Raw genomic sequence first — 17,655 nt, 5'->3', positions numbered from 1 at the left:
CATGAGTGGAAGAGAAGAGCCTTCCCACATGAATCATCAATCAACACAATTTTCCCATAGTTAGTAGCAATTTTGATCTGGGCAAAGCCTCAACTGATGTTCTCTCAAGATGACTCTAATCTACATCATGTTGACAGCTGAAGCTAATTAAGGTAGAGATGATAATATAGGAGAAGAAGATTTTTTAACACAAAATCAATATATTAACCATATCAAACATGAAGAACTGAAAAACACAGATAGGTCAAGAAATGAGAAAAAGTAAGCCTCTAAGATCAAGAGGAGAAAACTAAAACTGTTTCTCCACAGAAACTTGCTAAACCAAGAAATGCTGACGGACCTATGAACACCTGATATTCAATAAAGGAGCTAAAAGTATACAATGGAAGAAAGAAAGCATCTTCAACAAATGGTGCTGGCATAACTGGATGTCAACCTGTAGAAGAATGAAAATAGACCCATATCTATCACCATGCACAAAACTCAAGTCCAAATGGATTAAAGACCTCAATATCAGTCCAAACACACTGAACCTGATAGAAGAGAAAGTGGGAAGTACTCTACAACATATGGGCACAGGAGACCACTTCCTACGTATAACCCCAGCAGCACAGACATTAAGGACCTCATTGAATAAATGGGACCTCCTGAAACTGAGAATCTTCTGTAAAGCAAAGGACACTGTCAACCCACTGACTGTGAGAAGATCATCACCAACCCTGCAACAGACAAAGGTCTGATCTCCAAAATATATAAAGAACTCAAGAAACTAGATGTTAAAATGCTACTTAACCCAATTAAAAAATAGGGTACTGAACTGAACAGAGAATTCTCAACAGAAGAAGTTCAAATGGCCAAAAGACAATTAAGGTCATGCTCAACCTCCTTAGTGATCAGAAAACTGCAAATCAAAACAATTTTGAGATACCATCTTACACCTGTCAGAATGGCTAAAATCAAAAACACCGATAGCCTTTGCTGGAGAGGATGTGTAGTAAAGGGTACACTCATCCATTGCTGGTGGGAATGCAAACTTGTGCAACCACTATGGAAAGCAGTGTGGTGTCTCAGGAAATTTGGGATCAACCTACCCAGCAATACCACTCTTATAAATGGACAAATGAAAACATCAAATATTTATGTTGATCACAAATAATCAACACTGAGCAGGAAACATGTTTCAACAGTAAAGAGTACTCCTGGTCTGACTCAAGGAATTACATGGGGGGATCACAACTATTCATTATTCCAAGTTCAGCGTTTCTAGTTCCATCTTTTAATCAATATAAGGATCAGGCACTTACATGGTACATATCCATGTACAAGTAAATACTCATATTAAAATAAAAATTCAAACCAAACAAAATAGGCAGGAAGAAGAAGGTGATGCACCTGCAATCCAATGGCTCAGAAAGCACAACCAGTATCAATGTCATGAATACATGCCATCCTGGGAAACATAATGATACCCTCTGTCAAATTTTAAAATTCAAGATATGGGTGAAGCTCAGTACAACAGCATATGCTTGATAGGAACAAAAATCATCATAGAACAATATAAAAACAAAAAATCCAGGCCCACTTTTAATCTTAGTACTTGGGAATCAGGTTCAGGGGATCTCTGAGTTTGAAGCCAGCCTGGTATATAGAGCAACTTTCAGGACATCTAGGGCTACACAGACAAATCTTGTATTCAGAAATAAACAAACAAAAATGAAAACTGTAGGCTACCAAACTGTCTTAGCATCAAATAGCAGGTAATTCTACTGAATCTAATGTGATTTAGTGATAGAGTTTATAATGGTAGGGAAGTCATGACAGCAAAAGAAGAAAGCTGACCAATTAGTTTCAACCACAACATAGCAGGCACAAAGAACAGGGAATGGGTTGAGGCTATAGAAACTCATATCACGTGTCCAATGAGGAATTTCATCCAGAAAGGCTCATCCTCCTACTGGATTCACAAGCAATCAAATGAAAGTTGCCAAGAAAAGAGACATGTTCAAATACATCTTCCTATATGGGAGGTTTTTATTCAATCAATTACATCCTGACCTGGGTCACTATAGGCTCATGGTCACCAATGAAGAAAAATGCATTTAGGGTTACAGTTGGGAATCACTTTGCTTACGCCTTCCATAAGTTGAATGCTTATGTGAATGGAGTCTTACCCTTAGAGCACCTTGCTAGGCTTCCATTCCATAGCAAGGTCCTTCTCTATAATGGTGATAAAATCCTTGAAAATCCCAGCCTGTTCCAGTAATTGACTGCCATAAGAAACTGCCTTTTCATTTTCATTTATTTCTGCCCCACTTGTTTTTTTTTCCACTGTAGTCTTGAATGAATCATCAGTAATAACCATCCACCACATTCAATATTCCATTTAAGAAATTAGCTCATATTTTTAAATTCTGCTTTACTAAATTTCCAGGTCACAGGCAGAAAAAGACATATTTTGGAGCCAAAATATCACACAAATGACCTCTACCTTAATCAATTTCAACTGAAATTCTATGATTTCAATCTCCACTTTCTATCATTTCTCTTAACATTTCCATCTTTCTGATCCTACAAGAAAAGCTAATTAATTCTGTGTACTACTTTCTATTTTTTTGCCACCTAAAGTTTTGATATCTTCTATACTCTTCCAAGGGACATCATTCCCAGGTTCTGCCTAGCAACAATATTACTTCTGGTTTTCCATTTCTTGTTCGAACTTGCATTTATGTTGCTCTGATTAAATCTTTTAATGAAAAGCAGCTCAGGCAATGAGTGGGGGTATTTTGGCTTCATCATTTTGGGAGCCTAGGATAGAAAAGCAAGCTAATAGTTGAAGGCAAAAATACATGGACAAAGATTGTTTCCTGGCTTTCTCTCTTGCCTAGTCAGATTGGTGCCTTTTGTATCCCAAGCCCACTTTCTTAGAGATATTGCAACCCACAGTGGAGGAGCCATCACACATCAATCATCAATCAACACACTGTCTCCCAGATATAGTAGTTTATGGCTTTTATGAACAAAGCCACCATGAACACAGTTGAGCAAATGTCCTTGTGGTAGGATCTTTTGGGTATATGTTCAAGAGTGGTATACATTGGTCTTGAGGTAGATTGACTCCCAATTTCCTGAGGACTGCATATTAATTTCCACATTGGCTGTACAAGTTTGCACTTGCAACAGCAATGAATCCCCTTGCCAGCATTAGCTGTCACTTGTGTTATGGATCTTAACAGTTCTAAGACTTGTAAGATGAAATCTCAAAGTAGTTTTGATATTCATTTCCCTAATGGCTAAGGATGTTGAACATGTCTTCAGGTGTTTCTCAGTCACTTTAGATTCCTTTACTGAGAATTCTGTTTAGAGGTGTTCCCCATTATAATTGGATTATTTGGTTTGTTGTTGTCTAGTTTCTTGAGTTCTTTAATATCCTAGGTGAGGAAACACAGAATCACATAGATAAACATGGCATGTATTTACTTATGGGTGGATATTACCAGTTAAAGTATAATCACAGTAATCACAGTTAATCACAGTACACTCCATAGACACAGAAAGGCTAAGTAACAAGAACAGCTCTACGGGAGATGAATGCATCTTGTTGGTAATAAGAAATAAAACAGATTTTATGGGTGCACTGGAGGCAGGTGGGGATGGGAACAGGAAGGATCAGGTGAGTGAAGAAAAGACAGGTGGGGAGAAGACAGGGAGAGATAACTGGAATAGGGGAACTTTTAACAGGGGATGTGGAAACAGTGTAGCGAAAACTTTCTGGAACCTATAAAGGTAACCCTAGTGAGGACTCCTAGTATGCAAGAGGAGGTTGAACTAGCCATCTTCTGTAACCACATAAGGCTACCAGTGGAACTGCGACACCAAGCCAACCACAAAACATTCAACCCACACTTGTACTACCTGCAAGATACGCTGGGGCACTGGTGACTCAGAACTTGCTTAGTGGCCAATAGATGACTGGTCTAACTTGAAGCTCATACTGTGAGAGGAAGTCCATAACTGACACTGCCTACATGGCCAGGAGCTGGAACTTGAATGGCTCAGAGAACAAGGGTAGAACCAAATACAGTTGACCAAGAAAAAATATCAATGAAATGATTCATAACTATTTTCTGCTATTATCATAGATTGCTGTTTAGCTTAATTGTTATTAAAGAGGCTTCTTCCAGGGGCTGATGCAAGCCCATGCAGAAATCCCTACAAACAAAAAGTAGGAAGGAGTATGGAGAGAACTACTACCAAATTCCGAAATATTGTTTATAAACATTTGTTTACATTTAAAGGAGCCATGAAATAGAGATAATACTTTGCATTTGCATAGATTTTGACCTATTGATAAAAATTTAAGGTCAATTTTGTTATATATATATATATATATATATATATATGTTCTTGTTTAAGGTATTATATTTGTGCAGCTCATTTAAAGATGCAATACAAATTAGACCCCCCCCCAAGCCTGCCCTGTTGTCTGCAAGGTCCTTGGCTCAGGAATAGTTTCCTGCTCCTGCACCAAGGCTACCCACCCAGAGGGGTGAATGCCTGCCTATCAGGCAGGCCTGAAGGTCCCCTGCAAGGGAGCGAGGGCACTTTCACCTTGTGCTGCAGGGTCTCCTGTGTTCTACTCGACCCCGCCCTGCTTCCCACGTTAGCCCTTCTGTCCGTGGGTCTTTAGGCTACCAGGCTTCCCTGTTTCAGTGCTGAGGAGTTCCATCTGGATGGTGCTGAGGACTTCCATACAGACAGGAACAGTTCCTGCTTCTACACTGAGGAGATCCACCCAGAGATTCAGTCACAGCAAAGACTGAACCAAGACACCAGGCCTCTCCTGGCTCCATTTGAAGGAAGTGATGGGCAGGCACCAATGCAAAAATTCCTCCAACAACCTGAAAGGCAACATGACATCACCAGAATCCAGGGATCGCAAAACAAGAAGAACTGAACACCCTACTCCAGAAGAAATAGAAGAAATCGACTTTAAATGGAACTATATGAAAATAATAGAGGACCTTAAACAGGAGGTGAAAAACTGCCCTAAAGAAATAGAGATGACAAACAAAAAGGTAGAGGAAATGAATAAATCTCTCCAAGATACCCAAGAAAAACAAGAGAAACAAGAAAAAGCAATCAAACGGGTAAGGGAAACGGTTCAAGACTTGAAGAATGAAATGGAGGTAATGAAGAAAACCAAACCAAGGAAGGCAGGAGATGGAAAATCTGGGTAAACGAACAGGAACTACTAAGACAAGTATTACCAACAGAATACAAGAGATAGAAGAAAGAATCTCAGACACTGATGATACCACAGAGAAAATAAATGCACTGATCAAAGAAAACAGCAAATCCAACAAATTCGCATCACAAAACATTCAGGAAATCTGGGTCACAATAAAATGACCAAATCAAAGAATAATAGGGGTAGAAGAAGTACAGATTAACGGTCCAGAAAATATATTGAATAAAATTATAGAAGAAAACTTTCCCAACCTAAAGAAAGTTATTCCTATGAAGGTTCAAGAAGCATAGAGAAATAGACTGGATAAAAAAATCTCCATATGAGAATTAAAACTCAAAACATACAGAATAAAGAAATAAAATAAAGAAATAAAATAAAATAAAATAAAATAAAATAAAGGTTCAAGAAGCATAGAGAAATAGACTGGATAAAAAAAAATCTCCATATAAGAATTAAAACTCAAAACATACAGAATAAAAAAAGAATATTAAGAGCTGCAAAGGAAAAAGGTCAAGTTACTTATAAAGGTAAACCTATTTGACTTACACCTGACTTCTCTATGGAAACCATGAAAGTCAGAAGGTCCTAGATAGGTGTACTGCAGACACTAAGAGACCATGGATACAAGCCTAGACTATGTTCCTGTGACAAAAGTTCTTCCCAGACACACAGCTCATTGACATAAAAGCCTACCCCAGGAACAGCTGCAGGCAGTTGAAGTAGTTTTGGGAAGACAGGCTCATCCTGTATTGGATGTAGTGGCATTTCATTTATGTTGTAATATATAAAGCTTGCCTGAAGTTCAAAGAGTAAAACAGCCCCACTGGTCAGTCTTACTGACCAGGCAGTGGTAACACACACCTTTAATCCCAGTAGCCATACTAGCTGCTATAGAAACCAGTCCTAGAAAGGAATATAATATAATATAATATCCCCAATTTCTCCAAGATTTTATTACTCATGTTCCAGTTGGACAGTCACAGCTTGGAAAGCTTAGAGAAAGCACTGCCATCATAAGGGGATGAAGAGGAGGGAGGGGTTCAGGCTCCGGTGGCAGCTGCTGGGGAACAGGAGGTGAGGTGGCAACACTCTGAGAAGCCCTTTCCTCATCATGGACTTAGAGAAGATGATCAGTCTAAGCCTCTACTGATTTAAGGCTTATTCCAGGAAACCCCAAACCTGCCTCTACCTATACAGCCCACAGGCAGTGATGCATACACACAACAGAAAGGCCAGATGATGCCTGAGTAGGCAAGGGAGGCCAGGCAAGCATAGTGTTTTAATAAATGTGTCTTCTAGAGGCTTTCAACATACTCAAACCTATGGGACACTATGAAAGCAATGCTAAGAGGAAAGTTCATAGCACTAAATACCCACTTAAAGAAAATGGAGAAAGCAAACATTGGAGACTTACATAATATATATAATATATTATATATAATATAATATAATATGGAGACATACATAATATGGCATTTAAAATGTTTTAAAAACTTAGGACTTTTCATGACAGTGAGCCACATCTGCCTCTGGCAGCACATATTATTTCAGAGAGGTTGATGGGCATTAAAGAATCTCATTATGGAATTTGCCTTCAATGTGACTAGCCATTTGGGCAAGAAACTTCTGCTGGAATTGCTTCATGGTATGTTTTATAAACTGGACACTCAGGACCCACAGAAAAATGACTGCTAAAGTTGCCTAAAGAAGGTGAGAAAGTCATTCAAAGTTTCTGCTCCATGCAAGAGTCTGCCAGACATTCTGCAGGATCCACAAAAAAAAGGTGACTAACAAACTGCCAATATAGGCAGAACTGTCTTTGAAATTTCCTGCTTCATGGAAAAGTCTGCCAGACACTATGGGCCTATAGGCTGGAGATGGATGTCCCACTGTTACAGAAGAACTTTGGGTGACTGTCCAGGCAGCAAGATGTCTTTGTCAATTCTAGAGTTTTAGAAGTTGCTTACAACGTACTTCCTGTTTACTTAGGTAGTAGTATATCCTTCTGGATTCTTTGATGGAGTTGAAGAAAGAGACAGTTTTATAATTATAAAAAAATAGATTAGACATAAAACCTTAGACTCAAAAAGATGGAATAGATGATATAGTATTTTTCTTAACTTGCCAAGTGTAAAGGGACTAAATATTGTAACTCTAATTCTTGCTGGATAATGGTTTCATTATATGTAATCTTGCTATGTCAAAATCGAAACCTTCCTTTTTATTTAGACAGAAAATAGGAGGTGATGTGCGATTCCTCCTGTATGCTATGAAGATGTTTTATTACCATTGGTTAATAAAGAAGCTACTTTGGGCTTATGGCTTCACAGAATAGAACAAGTGGAAATTCCAAGCAGAGATAAAGGAGAAAAGAAGACAGAGTCAGGGAGATGCCATGTAGCTGCCGAAGGAGAAAGATGCTGGATGGAACCTTACTGGTAGGCCACAGTCATGTGATGACACAAAGATTAATAGAAATAGGTTAATTTTAGATGTAAGAGTTACTTAATAAAAAGCCTAAGCTATTGGCTAAGCAGTCTTGTAATTAAAATAATTTTTATAATTATTGCAAGCCTAGGCATCTGTATACACCAGGATATAATAAAATTTGCAAGCTATACAGTGTACACAAGATTAATGTTTAAATTGAATTGTCATGTTAAACTTTCATGATTCCTTGACTACTAAGGGATCATACAAAGAAACACAAATCAGCCTGAACGTTTCACTATCTGAAGGAATTCAACTGGAACTGGGAGGTATATTGTGACCCAGGAACCATGGGCTTACTTTAACCTGAAAAACCTATGACACAGGTCTCTCAAGGAAGTTAGGTCAGGCCAACTCCATGGTTCCCTGCAGAGCTTACAACCCACAAAAATTTTATGACTTTGACCTCCACTCTCTGCCATTACTCTCAACATTTCCATCTTCTAGGTCCCAAAAGAACAGCTGATTAGGCTTTTTGTTCAGTTTTATGATATCTGTAGCATTCTTATAACAGTCAACATTCCAAAGTCTTTTGCAGCACTTGAGTCCCATTTTTGTTCCAACTTTCTTCTCTGTTGCTGCTATTACATTATCTAATCAAAAGCAACTCAGGTAATGAGTAAGTTTATTTGGTTGTTAACCCTATTTCACAATTCTTAATTATGGGAGCTTAAAGCGGATACTCAAGCTAAAAATAATAGCTAAAGGCAAAACATGTGGAACCATTATTTTCTGGCTTTCTCTCTTGTTTTGTCAGTGTCTTGTGCTTAGCTAGCTCTTCTATCTATCCCAGAGCTGCTTGCTCAGGGATATTGCCAACACAGTGGAAAAACCTTCCCATATCAATCAAAACCAACACAATCTCTCTCAGACAATTTAATCAGACATTCTGATCTAGGAATACCCTAATTGGTGTTTTCTCAGATCACTCTAAGCTATGTCATGCTGATAGCTGAGGCTAATTAAGAGAAAAAGACAATATTATACAAAAATATTTTAAAGATCTAAAGGCAATGTACTAATAGCATCAGTCACTTGACCAGCAAAAACACAAACATGAAGATAGATATGCCAGAAAATGGAAAATGGCAAACATATAAGATAAAGAAGAAAAAACTAGTACTGTCTCTCCACAGAAACTTCCCAAACCAATAAAAACTCAAGGAACTAATAACATGAGAAATTTTTTGAATACAAAGTTAGTGAGACCATTATTTTCCAGAAATGAAGAATATTCTTAAATAACAATTAATAAAATCAATAACATAGATGACAAAGACACAAAGACATATTGTGCTCCTTTAAATAAAAACTACAAGATTTTAACCAAAATCAAACTCTAAGAAATCACTGACCAGCACTCATCCTATAGACTTCAGTTCTCTCTCCTTTAACAATAACAAAAAATGGCTTGGGTGAGGAGGGATGTTCCACCAAAATTGGAGAGATTCCCTTGAAACCTTCTCATGTCTTAACTTCGTAGAAAATAGTTTTGACTACTAAAAGGATCTCATTATCTTATAGTAAGGAATAGGATGTCTCCTAGGGTCACTTAGACACCATTTGTATCCCATGATTGATAATTGCCTGTAAGTCTGCAATCAGAGTGAGGAAATGAAAACATTTTTAAACAAAATGCAAGATAACAGATTTTTTAAAGAATCAGTGTACACCTAAAGCAACTTGTTTTACTTTAATTGCTTTATAAGTCAAAAGTACTTTTGAAAACAAGTTTATTGTTATTTTTTGCATATATTTTACATGAGTTAGAATATCTTCCATATGTATGCAGGTGACATACAAAAAAGAAGGGTTCAGATGCTTTGGATCTGAAATGGAAGAGTTATGAGCCTAACAACTTGAGTTAGGTATCTGAACATAGGTCATCTCCAAAATGAGTATGTGATGAGCCATCTGCCAACATCCATAATGGCTTTTATCAAATAAACCAAAAGTCTCTCAGATTAACAATAATAGCAACAAAACCAAAATAAATAAAGAAGTAAATAAATGACCCTTGGAAACATGATGCATCAAAATTAAGATGATGTGTGTGGTAAATTTGCATGATAAATACATTAAAATGACAATGCAAAACAATTTATAACAGGAAAACTGATTACAAAGTTATATTCATAGTGGAAACACCCAGAGTAATCAGTGGGATTATGAAAAAATAGTACACAAATTGACATAATATGAATTCTTGCTGGGTTGTGGTGATGCACACTTTAATCTCAGCACACGGGAGGCAGAGACACGTGGATCTTTGTGAGTTCAAAGTCAGATGGTCTACAGAGCAAGTTCCAGGACAGGCTCCAAAGCTACAGAGAAACCCTGTCTTGGGGGGGAAAAGCAACAACAATCAAGAATGTGTACAATATTTGAGAAAGAATAAAGGAGATGGAGAGAAAAAGAAGAGAGAATAGGCAGAAAAATATCATTAACTATTAATAAAAAGACCAAAGAAAACTTAGAAGACATGTGATCTTAAAAAATGTTACTCACCTACCTATGATTCTATATGTAGAGAAATTAAATAAATAAATAAAGACTTCACAATTTTCACAAAACTACCTCAAAATGACCCATAAACTCTTCTTTCTGACCCTACAGCTACTGGTATTTGTTCCAAACAGCAAGGCCCCATGCTCTAGAGACCTCTCCTTCGGTCTTGTTATGTTTTCAGGTAAACCCAGTCTCACTGATGCCCAATACCAAAGCAATATAGTATAATTTCTGCTTCCTGTCACATGGATTATGGCACAAGATATAGATTCTGCCCTATCTACCTGCCCAACACCATACACACCTAAGAAACCTCTGCAGCTCAGAAACTCTTTTTGTCACCTGGAACTAAATATCACTGAATGACATCATTGTGGCTAGTAGTATCAGACAAATTAGAAGCATTTTAATCATGTATTGCTAAAAGACAGTCAACATCACCATAGTTCTACCAGCTTTTAAATTATTTGAAACATTTATAAGACAAACTTGAAAGTAGAATGTAATATTCAGAACTTCTAGAAATAAAACTATAAGTTTTCAAATCTGTCTTCCCACTGCACACCAAAAGCATGACTCTGTGTGTACACTGGACAGTGATATTACAAGTATAATATTCTACCTTGCCGGGGCTGCAGAGTGTCTCTCTTCCCAGGAAATCCATATACAGGGAGGCACAGAGGACAACGACCACTGCCCAGGTCATTACATAGGGCAACAGAACCACAGCCTGGCTCATGGTCCATCCAAATCCCAGCAGAAATGACAGTTCAACAGACCTTCTCTGAACACCCTATACTCACCATGGCATAGCTTGTGGTATTCCTAGGGCTGGAGAGATGGCTCAGTGGTTAAGAGCACTGACTGCTTTTCCAGAGGTCCTGAGTTCAATTCCCAGCAACCACATGGTGTTGTAATGAGATCTGGTGCCCTCTTCTGACATGTGGGCATACATGGAGGCAGATTTTTGTATGCAAAATAAAAATAAATAAATCTTTAAAAAACAAAATAGTATAGTTAAAAAAACTCACTTCAATAAAAGTAGAAAAGAATCCTGAAAATAACCTGCAAGAAACCTGCCACTATTACACCTGATTGCTAAGACTTTCAAGAATCTCTCCTTGGCTAGGGCCATTCATCTTGGCCTCAGAATATTGTCAGCTCCCCTACTGGGTGATCAAAGATCAAATGACTCAGATAGCACAGTACTTCCTGTTCTGTCCTTCCAGCCCAGTGGTCAGGGCCCTAGATAGAAAGTTAGTAATTTAGTAGATAATCCTCCACTTTCAAAGAGCATATCCTGTTCCTCATCCAAAGCACAGGGTCTTTTGTGTGCACATCCTATTACACACTCAATGTGCACTGCAGCCAACCCATTGCCTCATACCTGGGAAATCTTGCAGCCAAACACAGGTCACATTTACAACTGCTATTAAAGACAAGTGGGCCATGAATTAGAAGACACTGAGGGATTGTGGTAAGTCTTGGTAACAGGCAAGAGAATGTGGATACAATACTGGAAAGAACCTGTAAACTATCTCCTGCTGGTGCTCCTAATTGCCAACCAGAGTCCCTCATTAGCTAGGACCACCCAGCTGGGCTTCCAGACATTGGCAGTTACCCTACTGGGAGAGCAGAAATCAAATGTCTTAGAAAGCAAAAATCCTCCAGGTTTGTCCTTCCACACTATGGTCAGACAAGATACTAATCTGGAAATTTTGTAGTTTAGTAAAATCTTCCATTTTCCCAGAGCACTTCCTGTTCCTCCTCCAAGGCACATGGTCCTATATGTACACTTTCCATTACACACTCAAGGTCCAGAGTAGCCAACCCCTTACTTCATAGCTGGGAGGTCTTGCAAACAAACACAGGTCACAAACAGTAATTGTTATTAAACAAAAAGAAGCCATGAGAATTAGAACACAACAAAGGGTCTATGGGAGGGCTTAGAGGCAGGAAAGAGATAGTGGAAATAATGTATTTATAATCCTGAAAAATTCTGTTAAAAAGTTGAAACAGATTTTATGGTCATGTGCCCCAGAGACCAGGGATTTGTATCAGAGCACACGAAGTGCTACTCACATCATTTCTCTCACAGTATACATCTTAAACCTAGAAAATAAATCATGGTAGGCAGGGCCACACCATTTTATCCAGCTCTTCTATTTTACTTGAACTGCTGTAACTACAGTAATTTGGTTTAATGATAAGTTAATTTCTTTATATAGATTCTTGTATGCATGGTCTGTGGACCCATGAAATGGCCAGTCAGCACATTTATGGAACATTTAAAATTGATTACCTCACTACTCACTGCTAATGTCAACTATTGTCACAGTAGGAAAGCTTTTACCTTCCTTCTTTCCCATCCCTTTTTCTGATGTGACCATACTGGCTTTAGAATTGGTCCGTGAACTCAGTTATTACACAGGTCCTACTTCACTTGTAAATTCACAATAAAATCTAAAGAAGTTGGAGTATACTCATTCACTGATCTATTTCTCCTTCACACAGACCAGTCAATGTCCAGCATGGTAGGAGTTGCTGGACTGTTTTTGCAGCACTAGGTAGCAGAGGCAGGATTAGGAGTTCATAGCAATTCTCAGTTACATAGTATGATGCAAGCCCGAGCTACAGGAGACACTGATCTAAACCAGTTTTTCGCAATCTTCCTAGTGCTATGACTCTTTAATACAGTTACTCATGATGTAGTATTCTCCCCACCTATAAAACAATTTTCACTACTACTTCATAACTATATTTTTGCTATTATGAATCATAATATAAATATCTGTACTTTTTGATGGTCTTAGGCCTGTCCTGTGATAGGTTCATTTGATCCACCAAAATGAGTCATAACCCACCAGGTTGAGAATCACTGCTCTAATCTGAAATAAATAAAAAGATGAATAAATAAACAGCTCTTAAAATTAAATTCAAAACCTGGGAAACATTAGAAAATACAAGATTATAGCAGTTATGCCTTTGAAGAAAATGAAATCTAAAATATGACAACCATTAATTGATTTCTTAAAATAATAAAAAATAATTGAACACTTAGTTATACTGACTTTGTTTTCCTTTTCTTTTTTTGTTTTTTGGATTTTCGATAAGTTATAATGACTTTGAAACAGAGTAGGCACTTCCCTGGTAGGGAGAATGCCATTAGTAAGAGAAAGCATGACTTTGTCCCATGTAAAATGTTAGCTTCTGAGTGCTGTAAGCTGACACATGGAGTTACAGCCAATGGCCTGTGTCTCAAACATCTGAGCTGAATTCACTGTGTCAACCAGGATTAAATATACCTGCATGGGAGAGTTCACTAATTGGAAACTAAATATGTAGTTGTTCAAGCTATCCTCCTTAAACTGCACACCCACTGGTGTCTGTCTTCATTCACATGCAAGAAATTAATGTATGATGGGAAATCACATCAAAAGTCACACACTGTGTCAATCAGGTCCTTCTTTGTAATGGATACCCCTGAAGCTCACTCCCTTAAACTTCATTCTGTGATCTAGTTATTTTCCCCCTTCCAGTGTACACAGTATACTGTTCCTACACTTCGGGTCTGAAGGGAGAAGCCATGCTCCACACACAAATCCTTTTATTGTTATTGCAATGGACACCACCACGATAAGACTCAAAGTGGTAATTTTAGAACTCTGTGGTGCAGCATACTTTTAATCCAAAAATTTATGGCGGTTAACCAAGAGGATAGCAAGGATAGTGCTCTGTGGGGCTACAGACAGGATTCAAGTCCACCTCAAACAGTATAGGGGACATTGACTATAAACTGCTTTTTTAAAAACTGAAAAATGCAGCTGTCCTAGAATTATTATACTTTCATGGCACACAGGTTGTGACCCTGTAATGGCCCCTTGGGCAGCATGTTAGAGGTCTTTGATGGGGAAGTGGGTCTTTTGGCTGGTTGTAAATCATGGTTGTCTCATTTATTATAGAAATGTACCTTACTCGCTTATTAATCCTGGTGAACAAACATTTGCATCTCATGATACTAATCTCTAACAGGCATGGCCAGCATACTACTTATCTTTGGGGAATTTGGGATGCAGTACTCCCTCACTTAAATTCTACTTTGTGTGACTTAATGTCTATACTCAATTATGCTCTCCTACTTCACAGTTTAGCAGCGGAGTGCCTCTACACAGGAGAAACCATTTATGAGCTCCACAAAATTAACTACAGATGGATCCTAAACATAAATGTTAAAAGTGCAGAACTTCTGTGGATACTGGAGAGATCAGTAGGCTCCGAGTTTGGAAAATTTGGTGATATCTCTCCACATGCGACAACATAAGCACTACAGGCACCACCATTTGCAGCTCCCAAAGCTCTGCTCTGTGCAGACACAGCCCACCCAGGCAGTGAAGTTATTCAGAGTCTGCCACAGGAGTTGCAAGGATCACTTAGGGCTACTTAGGATGAGGCAGGAACACACTAAACTCTGTGTTTGTCCACTGGCTCCCGCCCAGCCAGACGAAGATGCATCACATCAGCCACGAGCCTCAGCAGTCCGCTCCACCTAGTTTGGGGACAGCAGCCCCAAACCCACCAAGCCCAGCCACTCCTCCACACGTGGGAGGAGCAACTACGTGCACCAAGGCCAGCAACTCCTCCCCACCTGGGGACATTGGCCCCTTGCTCTCCTTGGCTTGCCTCTCCTCCCATTCGGGAGAGCAACCATTCACTCACCATGGTGCAGCTGCCTCGCTGACAAACTTTAACCCCACAAGGGATCACAAGGCGCAGTGCATGAGAGAGACTGTGATTTCTTCAGGAAGTGCTAAACCGGAAGTCTGGCTCCCGGAAGAACCCTCCCATTTGACTGGTGGAGGCTCTCATTGGCTAGTAAGGTCTGAGTGACAGAACCAGGTAAGCAGAAGGGACACAGCACAGCATTCCCAGCACTGACAGCTAATCTACAGAAACAAATCCCAGATTCGTTGGAGATCTAAGTCAAGTTCAACAGCAAGTCTTTTGCTAATGTAAATCAATGGGTTTGGTTTTAAAAGGAAGTATACAAATTCAGAAAGAGGCTAATCAGAAAAAGTTGCACGAGTAGAACATTGGGTAAACCAAGAACATTATAAACAAAGTCCACAGTGGTGTTGGAACTGATAACCACAGCTTTCACCCTTCTGTGTAAAGGTTTGGGTTCTGAGCCCTGTCCCCACATCTTTGCCAGCTCTCCCAAGCGTATTCCTGAGATTAGAGACAGAGCTCTGTTGTTGCTCTATACATCATTGCCTTAAGGAAACCTCCCAAAGCCTAGGCGGGTTGCCAAAGTCAGAGAGGCCTAGTTTCAAGTATTTTCTAGAAGTTCTGCACTTAGCACTTGACATTTAGGTGTAAGGTCCATTTGGAGTTAATTTGTGGACGTTGTAAATGGGGTCTCATGTACTGTGTAGTACTCTACTACTCAGTCGCAATGTAGAATTGGTGATATAAAGGATTGACCAATGCTTAGAGAGTAAGCCACACAATATAGAATTTAGCTGAGGGAGGGCTGCCTTTGAAATACACCCAAAGACAAGTAGTATGTTAATCAGAACTATTAGAGATTTGGATGCAAAGATGTAAATGTTTATTTAACTTTTTTGTATACATGTCTGTAGTGAAAAAAGCAAATGAGATACTCACCCATAGAAAGGATAGAGTCTGCCTGTGTAACTCTCTAGAGTAAGCTGGAGCATCACAGTTTTAAGAGGGATTTCTTAGTTGTGTTGAGTCCAACACAATTCCATGATATTTTGTTATGTGTTTGCTGTTTCTTGGTATCAACTACATACATTAAAACCCAAAAGCATGGTTATAGTGGTGAAATACCTGGTTAAATCCAGACCCTCCCAGCAGGAAGAAAATAGCCAAAAATCTAAGCAAGAAAAGAAGAATCAAGAATCTAGGATTAGCCAGTTCAGTGACTGTGTTTCAAGAACTAGCTGAAGATAAAGTTAGATTGTAATCTTGGAAGTGATCTTGAGAGGCAGGGAGTTTCCCCCTTGTGACCAACACTGGATTTTTGAAATTTTCTATGACACTTTTGGATTACTGGGCTATGGTTTCTTCCCTTAAAAACTCCTTCTCCCAGTCACTCAGGGTCAAACTCTTCCCCTGCATGGGTTATGAGTCTTGGCCCCAGTGTACTGGTTCCCATCTCATTGATTAAAGCCTCCTGTGATTGCAGCAAAGATGGTCCTTTGTGAGTTACTATGGGGGGTGTCGTGTTATCCCAAGACTTGAGTGAGAGTCTCCCAAGAACTGGGGGTCTTTCAGTAGTAATGCCAAGTATCATATGAATAATGTATTGTGTTTTATCTAAGGTTTAGTTGAACAGTTTATACCTAGGAAATACTAATTTATTACATTATCATATACAGTTTCTATTCAGATTTCTTTTGTTGTTACTCAGCACTATCTAAAGACAAACAATTGGTACCTTCCTGTGATCACTTGTGACTGCTTACCAAGGATGACCACCACCGGGTTTGCTGACTGTTAATATTCCATCATGAAAGAAAGTATCCCCTCCATCTGAGTACACAGCCTCTTTTCCAGTCACCTATATGCAAATCATGCCTAATGACATGTGACCTTCTGGTTTCAGAGATGAACTAGAGTACACAGCCTGGAAAAGACTTGGGAGGATGTACATTCTTTGTATGCACCTATGAGAAAGCCATTTTTAAAAGTGGGGATTTACCTTGAGTGCTATCGGGCTTACTTTCTACGTTCACTGAGAAATGTATTGTAATGGAAAGCATATGTGCGGTGGAAGAGTAGAGAGAAGGTAAGCTCCACATATGCAGCTATGGGAGAGCCATTGTACATACTAGATGGAGACGTGTCTGTTTGGCTGCCTTTTGGGTATCTTAGTTAAAGCTTCTATTGCTGTGAAGAGACACCATGACCACAGCAACACTTATAAAGGAAAACATTTGATTTAGGCAAGCTTACAGTTTCAGAGGATTTAGTCCATTATCAACATGGCAGAAAGCATGGTGGATGCAAGCAGAAATGGTGCTGGAGAAAGAGCTGAGAGATCTCCATCCAGATCAGCAGGCAGCAGAAAGTGACTATGAAATACTTCAACAAGGCCACACCTCCTAATAGTGCCACTCTCCATGAGACTTTCGGGGCCATTTTGATTCAAACAACCACAGAATCAAAACCCTTGTAAGTACATTTTCAACCACACTCAAAAAGAAAATAAAAGGAAGATTTTGGAGCCAAAATATCACACAAATGACCTCTAACTTAATCTGTTATGGAGTGTATCATTTCCAACTGAAATGCTATGATCTCAATCTCTACTTTCTGACATTCTTCTTAACATTTCCATATTCCTGGTCCTATAAGAACAGCCAATTTAGTTCTGTATACTAATT

General features: G+C 38.9%; 1 long non-coding RNA gene across 3 annotated transcripts in view; it reads right to left on the bottom strand.

The window, feature by feature from the left end:
* LOC142837715 (uncharacterized) overlaps positions 1-15,049 on the bottom strand; it is a 43,843-nt gene extending 28,794 nt beyond the window's left edge. For all 3 annotated transcript variants that reach the window (XR_012908316.1, XR_012908317.1, XR_012908315.1), the window contains exons 1-2: positions 14,963-15,049; positions 11,050-11,182 (exon numbers count right to left, since the gene is read on the bottom strand). This is a non-coding gene — a long non-coding RNA (uncharacterized LOC142837715). The remainder of the gene's footprint in view (positions 1-11,049; positions 11,183-14,962) is intronic.
* Positions 15,050-17,655: the final 2,606 nt, after the last annotated feature.

The sequence above is a fragment of the Microtus pennsylvanicus genome, chromosome 18, assembly GCF_037038515.1.
Source record: "Microtus pennsylvanicus isolate mMicPen1 chromosome 18, mMicPen1.hap1, whole genome shotgun sequence".
Lineage (NCBI taxonomy): Eukaryota > Metazoa > Chordata > Mammalia > Rodentia > Cricetidae > Microtus > Microtus pennsylvanicus.
This window is presented reverse-complemented; position numbering and strand designations above follow the sequence as displayed.